The sequence below is a fragment of the Lygodium microphyllum genome, chromosome 27 (assembly GCF_053477565.2).
Source record: "Lygodium microphyllum isolate KBCC chromosome 27, Lygodium_microphyllum_v1.1.10, whole genome shotgun sequence".
In the NCBI taxonomy this organism is placed as follows: Eukaryota; Viridiplantae; Streptophyta; class Polypodiopsida; order Schizaeales; family Lygodiaceae; genus Lygodium; species Lygodium microphyllum.
In genome coordinates, this window is record NC_141161.1 from 66,310,614 (window position 1) to 66,322,953 (window position 12,340).

Sequence of the window (12,340 nt, forward strand, 5' to 3'; positions counted from 1 at the left end):
CTCTTCTTTTTGAAGAAGTCATTCAGATGGTTGTGTTGTGTATTAGTGTTTGTGTTGTGAGTTCCTTTATGTCAAACGAACGTGGTGGTTTCCTATTGGATTTTGTGTACGAGCTATGTTTTTGGAGATTTGTGGTGATGGGGTCGTGGATGGAGAATTGAAGCTGATGCAGATGAAGAAGAAGAAAACTCTTATATCCTTTACAAATTTGTGGTGATTTTTAGTTTGATAAGAGGTGTTAATGTGTAAAGAGTTTTCCTTTCTTTGTATTTTTATATCAGAAACAGGTTATAAGTTGGGGTCGTGATGGATGGATTATTTTTTTAAAGAAGATATTGAATATCAAAGTTGAGCTTTTCCCTGAACTTGTATTCCCTTTTTCCTGGGTCGCGAGGACGCTTCCTTATTAAGTGTGGGGATATGTTGAGTGTTGAAATGACTTGTTTTTTGGCTGATTTTTGTTGTTTTTGAGAGCTGAATGGTTGATTTTATGAGATGATTGATTGATTAGGAAGTGGATTGAGAGTGTTTTGGATGATATTGATTGTGTTTTGGAAGTTCATGATGTTTGTTGATGGTTCTGTGATGTTCTGATAGGTTCTGAATGGTTCTGTATACCTTCTATTTTGTTCTGTTTTGGTCTGTTTTGTTCTGATTGTCTTCTGTAAGGAGGGATGAAGTATTGATTAATAAAGAATGAGATATTGTGGAAGCTTATTGAATGTTTTGTGAGAGTTTGAAATGGTTTGAGAGTGAGTTATGAGGTTTTGATGACCTTCTGTAACCTTCTGTAGGTCTTCTGTAGAGCTTCTGCTTCTGTTCTGTCTCTGTTCTGTTCTGTACTGTAGCTGTTCTGGTACTGTTCTGTAGACTGTTCTGTATGCTTTTGTATGTGTTCTGTGGAATCTATGTGTGATTTTGGGAAAGTTTTCTAGCCTTGGAAAGAGGTGAATACAAGTGCAAAAGAGCTGAAGGAAGTGGAAGAAGTAGCTGTTGAAGACTCAAGTGAAGACTAGAGTGAAGTGACAGTAGTGAGCTATGAAAGGACACTATAGTGGCTCTGGTGACTCTTCATATGAGACATACCTCTTGGGAGGGGTATCCACGACCTAAGAGTGATTATTGAGAGATTGTAGTGAGGATATGATGTATTATTGATGGAGTGAGAGAGAGAGAGTCAGAGATAGCCAATTCTACTGAAACAGAGTGATTGTATATGAGAGATTGAGAGAGAAGACTATGAAGATATTGAAGATGAATACTATGTGATGTAATTCCATTTAAAGATGGTGTATTCCTTTGCTTTCTTTGTTCTATAGATGGATTTTGTGAAGATATTGAAGAATATGGTTGATTCTATCAAAACCGTGGGAGATCTACATGATGCTGCATGAAGATTTGTTGTGCCTGGTGTTCTTTTCTTCATTGTGATCATATGAAACATGATAAACAAGCTTGTTGATGTTACAAGATAGATTTTCTTGCAAGAGAATTCCCTTTTCCTTGGTGATCCTCTCGGGGCTCCACAAGGTGTATGTGCACAACCATTTTATGATTAAAAAACCATCCATGTGGGGTGAGGAAAACATCCCTTTTATGAATTTTAACTAAGTGTTATATGTGTTGCACTGCTTTAGGGACTAGCACATGAACTTTCGTGCTACTAGTTGTTTAGATATCGAGATCCACTCGTGATATGCCAGGGTGACCGTTATGCATTTATGTCACCGACTTGTTAGCTGCAGATGCGGTTGGTACACCACCCATGAATAATAGCTAGATGACAGCTATCCTTATCTACTCTAGTTCGTGGCTCAGTTAGTATGCCACCTTAGTTAGTTGAGTTTGGTTTGAGACCCACATATAGAATTATTCTATTTCTTTTGTATGAGAGTTCTTTGGCTTACACAACTAAGAAGAGAAAAATTGTTTTCTGTCAAGATTGTGGGAGAGAAGGAATGAGTCTCACTTGTAGCTTTCTTGCTTGCACAATGGGGGAATACACACAAGGGTGGAGGCTGAAAATAGTTTTCCTCTTCTTAGTTGTGTAAGCCAAAAGAACTCTCATACAAAGAAATAGAAGAACCCTATATATGGGTTTCAAACCAAACTCAACTAACTAAGGTGGCATACTAACTGAGCCACGAACTAGAGTAGATAAGGATAGCTGTCATGTAGCTATTATTCATGGGCGGTGTACCAACCGCATCTACAACTGACAAGTCGATGACATAAATACACAATGGTCACCCTGGCATATCACGAGTGGAGCTCGATATCTCAACACTCCCCCTCGAGCTCAATCCCAATTCCTGCACACCAAGTAGGTCTCTGAACTTGCGCAGCTTCTCTGCGCTCAATGCCTTCATGAATATGTCAGCTACCTGATCCTCTATACTGACATAAACTAGATCAATAAGACCTAGTAAAACCCTCTCTCGCACATAGTGATAATGCACCTCAATGTGCTTTGTTCTAGCATGATAGACTGGGTTATTTGCCAAGTGTATACTACTCATGTTGTCACAATAAATGACAACTGGCCCATCTGTAGGCTGATTCATATCATAAAGTAGCTTATGCAACCAAGCTACCTCACATGCAGCCATTGCTGCGCCCCTGTACTTAGCCTCTGTGTTGGATAAGGCAACTGTAGGCTGTTTCTTGCTGCTCCAAGTGACTGCAGCACTCCCAAAAGAGAACACATATCCACTGGTACATCGTCTATCAGAAATGCTACCAGCCCAATCAGCATCAGTGTATCCATACAACTGTATCTGAACCCCAATCTCATAAAATAGTCCATACTGCAATGTGGACTTCACATACTTGAGTATGTGTCTAGCCGCATCCAAATGCGGTTTCCTTGGAGCCTGCATAAAGTGACTTAGCAATCCAACAGCATAGCTCAAATCTGGGATGGTAATAGTCATATAAATCAAGCTTCCTACTATGCGTCTGTACATAGTAGGGTCTTCTAGAAGCTCACCTGCATCTGCGCTCAGCTTCACATTCTGCTCCAAAGGAACTAAAATAGGCTTACAGCCTGTCATCCCATATTTGGATAGCATGTCCAATCCATACTGCCTCTGCAAGAGCTGTATCCCACTTGGTGATCTAATCACCTCAATGCCCAAGAAATAACACAGCTCTTCCAAATCCTTCATCTCAAACTTCTGCTTCAATAGCATTTTCACATGAAGGATATCTTCATCACTGTCACATGTCATAATCAAATCATCAACATAAATGACAAGTAGCATAATACCTTTCTCTGTTTTTCTCACATAAAGTGAGAAGTCTGCCTTGGAAATCTGAAAGCCAATAGTGACAAGATACTATCCTATCTTGTCAGACCATGCTCTAGGTGCTTGCTTCAAGCCATACAATGCTTTCTTCAACCTACAAACAAACTCAGGATGAACAGCATGCACATAACCTGGTGGCTGCTCCATATATACCTCTTCTTGCAAATCACCATGCAAGAAGGCATTCTTTACATCCATCTGATGTAAAGACCATACCTTTGATGCAGCCATAGCAATGACTGGTCTTACGGTTGCCATCCTTGCAACCGGACTGAATGTTTCTTCATAGTCAATGCCATATGTTTGTGCATACCCCTTAACTACTAATCTTGCCTTGTATTTGTTCACAGAACCATCTGCATTGTGTTTCACCTTATAAACCCACTTACAGCCAATTGCATTCTTACCTTTAGGCAAAGGTACCAATTCCCATGTAGCATTTGCTTCCAAGGCATCCTTCCCATTCTCTTTGAACCAAGTGCATTATGAGTCTGCTTTGGTCCAGTTGTATCTGTGCAAAGTGGAGCAATTGTAGACCGATGCTAGAAGGCTGTTAGGAAGACCCAACTACAAGGAACCCAAACTTCAAGTCAATCCTAGTGGGAACAGCCGGATACTTCCACATGGGGCAGACTCGAGAAGACCTAGATCGCAAACCTATGACATTCCTTGCGAGTGACAGGTGGCACTTTCTAGACTCTCTTCCCGATGGGCTGCTAAGACATGTCCCAAGTGGACGAGCGGACACATTACATCATCTTAGAAGTTTACTTAGTACAAGTGACTTCATGACCATTTACTAATTCCACAAGTAAAGTAGGTGCATCTATTGTGGTTATCTCTAATCTTTTTGCACAGATTGGTGAAATGAAGGAATGTGTACTGCCACAATCAATCAAGGTTTTGAATCTTTTACCTTGATATTTTGATGGAGTTTGAATCACCAAGAATTGGCGATTTGGATCCTTCTTGTGAAGAGTGGCGTGAACCGTTGCCCTCTCCATGTCAACATCCATGGATGGATCTTCTTCATTGTCCAACTCCTTGTTGGAAACACTGGAGGTTCTCCCTCTGGCCATAATGGTGGATCCTTGGCCATGAGCAAATCGACTTTGACATTGGAATTTCCCTTGGCGATGCCCTCTGCCAAGCTTGGGGCACTCCCTCTTGAAGTGTACAGGCTTGTTGCAATGGAAGCAATGTGGGTTGCAATCATTACTTTGTGTTGGAACAAAGTTGTTGATAGCATTGGCCCTAGCTTTCTTTCTTTGGCCCTGATTCTCACCCTGCGCTCTCTTAGTTTTAGCCTTAGACATGCCCTTATTCTGATATTTGTAAGGCCAAATCCTATCGTTCCTTGGTTTGGTCTGCACCTCCTGTATTATTGGAGCAGATCGAATGAGTGTGTCTTGTAGGTCCGTTGGGCGCATTGATTCCAATTGAGTGTTTATGGGTCGATTCAACCCAACACAGAATTTTGACACCTGTTGTGTCATATCCATTGGGGGTGCATACTTTAGGAGTGAAAGGAACTTCGAATAATATGCTTCTAGGGATAATCCTAGCTACTTCAAGTCATATAATTCATTCATCTTTTGAGTGTGGTAGGCAGGTGGCAGATACCTCCCTCACACAATTTCCTTAAGGTCATCCCAAGTGACTATCCCCTCCGAGATTGCTTGGTCTCTGCACCACTGTTTACACCAAAGTCTCGCTTCGCCTGTAAGCTTGAGTTTGGCGAGCATGGCTTGGTTAGCATGTGCGGTTCATGCTTCCTCAAAGTAGTCCTCCATGGACTCAATCTAGATCTCGGCATCAGCTTGAACAATCCTTCCTTGCCATCAAACTCAGGTGGCTTAATTTGTTTGAGAAGGAATTTCTTCTCTTGAACCACAGCTGGACTTATTGTAGGAGTCGGATTTGGAACCTACACTTGGGGTTGCATCTGAACAATAAGATTCCTTATGTTAACATCTTATCATGCATTCCCATATTATGTTAATATGACTAGCAAAGCTTTTTAACTAAGCGATTTAATCACTTAACACCTTAGTTAACATTTATGATCAAGATAGACAATGGTTAAAAGTCTTATTTATTCATGAAGGCATAACCCCTTGAGTACATTTATTTTGGATAGGTGGGATAGGCTGATTGATACATCAGTTTGGGGAAAATAGGATTGTGTTACAATCAGCTACAAGGACGGAATAATAATATGGAGTGGGATCATGGATTTTCAAGAAACGATAAGTCATAGGAAGCTTGGGGTATCCCTTCCTTTGATACCCGTTCTTCTCATAGCATCCTAAAACTTTGATTCTATCAGCAGAGATTACCCGGGTCACTTCTTCATAGACGTACTTGTTCTGCTTGACTTGCCAACCGCTAACGAGCAAAGTTGCATTTACACGAGCTTCAACAAAGATGAATAGCTTTAGGATCTTTAAATCCTCCATCCACTTGATTCTCTTCAAGTTGGTCTGAAGGTACGCGAGTCAATGGGCTGCTATGTAGTATATTCCTGAGTCTCCTGTCCATCTCCGTTCCGCATATAGGGGCAAAGGATTATAGATGTAGTCCAGAATATCCATCATACCAAGCCTCTTACGATAATTCGAAGCATGCATTGCAATCATGAACATGACCTGGAACACCAAGAACTTGCTCCATGCTTCGTGACTCTGCAACCCAGCATCCATAAGTGAGTAAAGAAATGTTTTCAATAGCAAAAACTGCTCTATTCTACTCACCTTCCCCTATTTATTCCCTCATTCCCTTTATTTTCCTCCATTAAGCTCCCTTGTAATCCTTAGATCTCGTTGGTTGGCTCTGATACCAACTGTAACATGTCTGCTCCGTCCACTTGTGGGACACATCTTAGCAGCCCATCAGGAAGAGAGTCTGGAAAGTGCCACTTGGCACTCACAAGGAATGTCACAGGGTTTGCAATCCACGTCTTCCCGAGTCTGTTCCGAGCGGAAGTATCCGGCCATCCCCACTTAGGACCGACTTGAAGTCAGGGTTTCTTTCCTATCAGTAAAGTTTCTAGGATGTAGCTAGCGTTGAGCTCTAGATAACCCACTTTGCGTAGGAACAATAGAGTCAAAGTAGATTATGCTGCACTTGGTTCATGGAGAATGGGAAACGAGAGGGATGCGAAGCTCAACCTCTCTGCCATAAGGCATAGTTCCATTCTACTCCCCTAAAACAACATAAATTGGGATTCTAACTCTATCGACTCTAGGTCTTCATAGTTTTGTTATCACATCTTTTGAGAAAAGTTCCCAGCTAACCGGGACTACCCTTCCATAGGACGGATTCAAGTCACATCAATCGCACTTTCCTTGGGTTTCTTAGTTATCTAATTACCTACCACATTATGTTTGACATGCAAAAGAAGCTTCCTTAATTAGTCAATTTAAACACAGGTTCCTTCACGTAACTTAGGCACTGACACAAAAACAATATCAAGCAAGTTTCTTTTTCAAACATCTGATCTTTATTTATCATAGTCCCGGAATACATCAAGTATCATGCCCAAAGGCTAACCCAGCAATTAACAGGATTGTTGCTCCAAGTTTCACCCGTAGACTAGTACACAGGCCTCAAGATCCCATCTCGAGTCACGTCGGCCTCTTGTGCAAGATCTAGAGGCAAGTAATTTAAAACGAGAGCCTCCACTAGCACCCAAGCGTCCTCCGGCTCCAAGCAGCACCCACGAAGAGACCTCTCACGGTGGGTTTGGTCCATATACCCGGCACGGCTAACAACCCCCTTGGATAGGGCCAGGCAAGTAGTCAAATGTAACTGAACCTGCCTCTCCCTCCAGGATTCTAACCTGAAGCATTAAGTGTTTTGCCTTGAATTAGTTCCTTGAGCAAAGAAGTTCAAACAGTGTATCTAAGTGTATAATCATGATCATTACGGTGGTCGTTCGTACGACCAACTACTAAGGTGTGATTCCTTCTTCCCGAATGCTCCCAACATTTGGTCCTGGGTTGTTTGTGACTTGGCAAGATAGGTTTCTTGTTTTTCCTTTTCTTTGGGTTAGGATTTGTACCCTATCGACCCTAATTATCCTTACCTTAGGTCTCCTTGTGAGATAGATCATGGACAACCCCGTCGTCCTCGATTGGTCAACTTGCTAGTTGTCTCCCAGATCCCTCGAAATACCTATGTACCTTTATCTTTGATCTTAATTGATCAAGATTGTCTATCCCCTTGACCATGATTGGTCAAGATGGTTCTGTTTAGAATCAAGAGATTCAAAGGTAACACATACATTAAAACAGTTATTGAAATCATGGAAGGTCAAAGGTAGGCGCCTTTCTCCGCTAGCTCCTATACAATAATCACTTTGTTCTACAATATTGGAAAAAAACCTTGAATGTATGAGCCATTCATATTATGCTATCTAGAGGAAACATGATTGTCAATATTACTATAATGCAAGTAGCAACACAATTACTGATTGAAAGAACCTAGTTGCAGTGTTGATGCACCATATGACAGGCTGAGAGGTGTTGTGGATCAAGAGAGGAATTGTGGATCGAGAGGTGTCAACAAGTTGTGGATCGAGAGTTGTTGATAGGCTGAGAGGAGCTGTGGATTGAGAGAGGTGCTGAGAGGCATCAATGCACACGATAGATTGTGGATTATTATGGACGCCTCTTGATTATTGGGTTGGATAACTTTAAGAAGGTGAATACGTCAGTGCACCATATGGCATAGGTTCCATTGGTAGGGACTTGAGCTTCCACTATTGCAAACCTTCAAATTATATAGCTAATCTTTTGCTAGAACAAGGACAGCTTGTGGATAAGACATGGCAGTTGAAGCTAATGCAGACAATTTTGCCACTTGATGCTAACTTGATTCTTGATTTGCCCATGAAGCTCTTATTGGCTTATTCACTATTGGCTTCACTCTTTTTCTAGAATGAGTAGTCACATTCATAGTATGATCAAGAAGTTCTTCCAATACTTGAAGCCATTGGTGCACTATCTTGCTCTTTTTGCTTCTTAGCAATATATGCTTGAGCCTTCAAACATTATATCCACAATTGCCTTCTTGAGTGCCAATGAAGCATTGTTTCATTGATAATCAAGGGGCCCCATGAACCTCAACCCATGCCTTAGGTTGGAAAATCCTATTCCACATAAGATACTCCTAGTGTAGACACCCTAGATGGCCCTAGTGCATTTAATTGCCAAGTGCATGGATCCCCTTGCCCTACTAGCCACTAGTACGGGCCATTAGATTGTGTGCACCTTAATGGCACATGTCAATGTGAAGTTTTGTAGGTACCACACCGCCAGTTATTTAGGCCACAATCTATTGTCAAGTGGCTTAAACTATTACACTTGGAATACCATAAGGTCTTCATAGTAGATTTGCAAGTACTATTTAATGATTTATTGATGTTATCCTTTATCTTAGGGCTTCTTCCCATAATTTTCATTTAAATTCTCCTTGTCTCACTATTGCTATCATCTTTTGGGTTTGTATCCAAATCCAAGTCACCACCCTAAGACTTTCAACCTTTTTTAAGGGGATTCAAAAGATTTCTTTGACTTCTTGCTAGAACCAACCATTAAGGTTTGTTCTACTCTTAGTAGCTAGAGCCACCGGCAAAGTGTGAGAGAAACCCGAAAGGTAAATAGAATAAAATATTTTTCCAAAAGGCTTAGTATTGGTAATATTGTGGAGAAAAATGTACGTGTGCTCAATATTTTTTATGTGTGCTCACTTTGTGAATATGCTAAAAGAGGATTTCAATAACATTAAGTAGTACATAATGGCATCATGACTTTTAATTTTCTTTGTGGTTTATGCTCAGATTGCATATTATGGCACCATGAAGAGTGGCTAGCAAGAGAAAGGAATATGTGTCACATCATAGTAACTATCAAGTCAACATGAAGCTACATTCGAGATGTGCTCCTAGGGAGATCATAGACTAGGAAGCATCATCACATCTGAGACCTTTGGACACTCCTCCAAAGAAGAAAGGATGTGGTCCAAAAATATGTGTGTTCATTGATGATGAAGCACAAGTAGATGGGGACTGTAGTACCATTGACAAGATTGCTGAGCAAATAGATAGTCACTTATATGTTCATTTCATTTATATGTCACTATTGCTTATTGTTACTCATTGTTGTTTATCCTTATATATATAATTTCTTTACTACTATTGTTTTTTATTGTTGTTTATTAACATTTTTGTTTATAGAGGCCAATGTGCACCATGAGGGTCTGGACGATAATGAAAAGATGAGTGGTGATAATGATCAAGGGGAGACCGAGGATGGAAAACAACAAAAGCACTCAAGGCACCTGGGCAAGCAAGTCTCTCTAGGCTTGATGAATGATGAACTAAGATAGTTTTATGTCAAGAAGAGGACATTGCCTCCTACCGTGCCTCTTTGTAGATTGGTGGCTCATGAGGCAGTCCGATTCGCCATAGATGATGCTCAGTGGTTGATTCCTTCCTTTGATGTATTGGTTATCTAGAGACTATGGGATACTTCCTTGTGTCAGTTGTGACTCCTAGAGGGGGGACCATACCTATGATAGCCAACAATCTAGATGACTGGGGTTCGATTCGGTGTCAAAGAAATGAGGGGTTTGAGATGGCTCTTGGGAGAGAATGACAAGATCTTAGGGGCAAGAATTTCCTAGTTTGGGATGGAAACCATAGGCTAAAAACATGGTGGAGATGCATCAAAGAAAGTAAGTAATAATTTATACTTTTTCCATTATACATGTAGGCATTGAATATATGTATCCTATTCTTATGTTATCAGATTTTTCAATTATAGAGTACTCTGACAATGCTCAATTTCATATTTGTGTATGGTGTCAATTCATTGACGTGCAAATGGAGAAGGAAGCAGATCTACTACTCACATTAGATACCACAAATGTGTAAGTATTCTTCCTTAAAGTGTGCTTCTCATTGCCATATTTATGATTACATTCTCATATTATGCTTATGTTTGTTTCCAATAGTATTTCTAGGGTGCATGTTACTCCAAATATTGCTCATGAGATGTACATGTTGCAAAAGTTTGGTCTTGTAAACAAGAATCCATTCTAGATAGATTGAGTCCAGACATGAAGAAGTGGGCTGAGGTTGAGATGAGTTTAGAGAGAAGGAATTATCATGGTGCTACTCCATGGTATAACTCTCCTTGCAGTTTAATATCTCAACTTATATGGAAGGTGCTTTTCTATCTCTAGCTCTCTTGTATGGAATGTGATTTCTATCTCTAGCTATACTTTTATTTTTATTTTGGCATGATAGGATGAATTCCATGCCTTTATTTGAAACAAATTGCAAAGGTTGAGGCTCTTGGTATAGATGAGGCAGAGAGAAAGAAACAATTAGATAAGTCTATAAGAGTGGAAGAGGAGCACCTCGAAGATACGGGTTACAAGTACTTATGCATTGCCAATCCTCAAAATGGGGATGATTTCTTTAAGTTGTTATTTAGCCTAAGGTGGGATGATGTGAACATGCTCAAAATCACAAGAGACAAGTTTTATTGTCTTACAAGTTCAAAAATCTCTTTGGAAAGATAATTTGTATTTACAAAGCAAGTTGTGTGCATGTTGCCTTTTTTCTTCAATGCTTTCTATTCATGCATGTTGTTGTGCGATGTAGAAAAAAAACATTACTATATCTTATGAGTCTTATGAAGTCTAAAGATCCCCAATACCCTCACTTTGGTGATTACAAGCTCTATCAAGTTTACATGAAGAAAGAGACATATTGGGTTCATTTGCATTTGGAGGCCATGCTGTAGATCTAAAGGATACAAGTAGAAGGTTCACAACTGCCGAATTCATTTGAGAAGTTCTTCGAACTTAACTTGAAGAATCATGTCATGTAGGTTGACACAACACAATATATCCATATTTCTTTCTTGACCTTTTTCATATTGTACGTGTCAATATTAAGTTTTTGTAAAATATTTGTAGCCTTTTGTATGCATTCATCCAAACACGTGATTTATAGGTTTATTTTGATTGTTCTGCATAAGGAGTAATAATTTTTTTTCTTATGGTAAGTGCTTTGATCATTATGGAGTTATTTGGATCAAGAATGTTGCAGATGGATACTATAATGTGTAGAAGAGAATACATTGGATGCAACTTTGGATATCACAAGAGAGTGGATTGATATCCATGATGAGAATACCATGTATTCTCCAACATTATGTGAGAGGAACTTGATGGCATGGGAGACAAATGTTTGTCCTTGGTGGCTCGATTACCTTGTGGGAGTTATCCCTAAGCAAAAGAAAGATTTGCATAAGAATAAGTACTTCAACCCATCATTGTAAAGGGCCTTGTTGCTTTTGTAGAATTACTTTTTATGCTCATGCATGAGGGTTTAAAGGTTGAATCATGCTTGTAGGGTTCATGGAGGAGGTTCCTACTCCTAATTCACTTGCCACACCCATTGTTATATAGACAAGAAAGCAACTATAGGTATTGAGGGTGCAAAAGGAAGTACTCAGGTCATTGAAGCTCACAAGGATACTACACAAGCCACCCAAGGTACTCATGATAATGTGCAGACTTGATGCCAGGAGGCATATGCCAAGGTGGATTCCGTGAGGTTTTACGGTGGATTCCGTAAACTTTGATGACCGGGGCTCATACACAAAGTGGATTCTTTGTGCGAGAAGTCGATGGGGACGCCTGCCCTTTTCGGACGTTTCATTAATTTAGTGTGTACATGGGTGATTCCATAGCGGGTGATTCCGCAAAATGCATATTAAATTAATAAACGTTTATGAGTTTAGAGTGTGCACTCGTAATAAATTAAGGTTAGGATTTATTTCTAACCAGTTGATTTATTTATGTAGCTGAAGACTGCTAGGTATTCACTTTTGTCGGTTTAATTGTATTATTTTACTAACGATTGTGAATGCTTCAGTTGATGTGTAGAGATAGCAGCAGTGGCAGAGGAAAGCATTGGAGTCTAGCGAGTATTCGACCTATGGATTATATTTTGA

The 12,340-nt window shown here is 40.1% G+C and overlaps 1 non-coding gene across 1 annotated transcript; it reads left to right on the plus strand.

Annotated features, from left to right (window-relative positions):
- Positions 1-298: 298 nt before the first annotated feature.
- On the plus strand, positions 299-369 carry LOC148012417 (small nucleolar RNA SNORD36). Its single transcript, XR_015689174.1, has one exon. It is a non-coding gene; the product is annotated as a small nucleolar RNA SNORD36 (small nucleolar RNA).
- Positions 370-12,340: the final 11,971 nt, after the last annotated feature.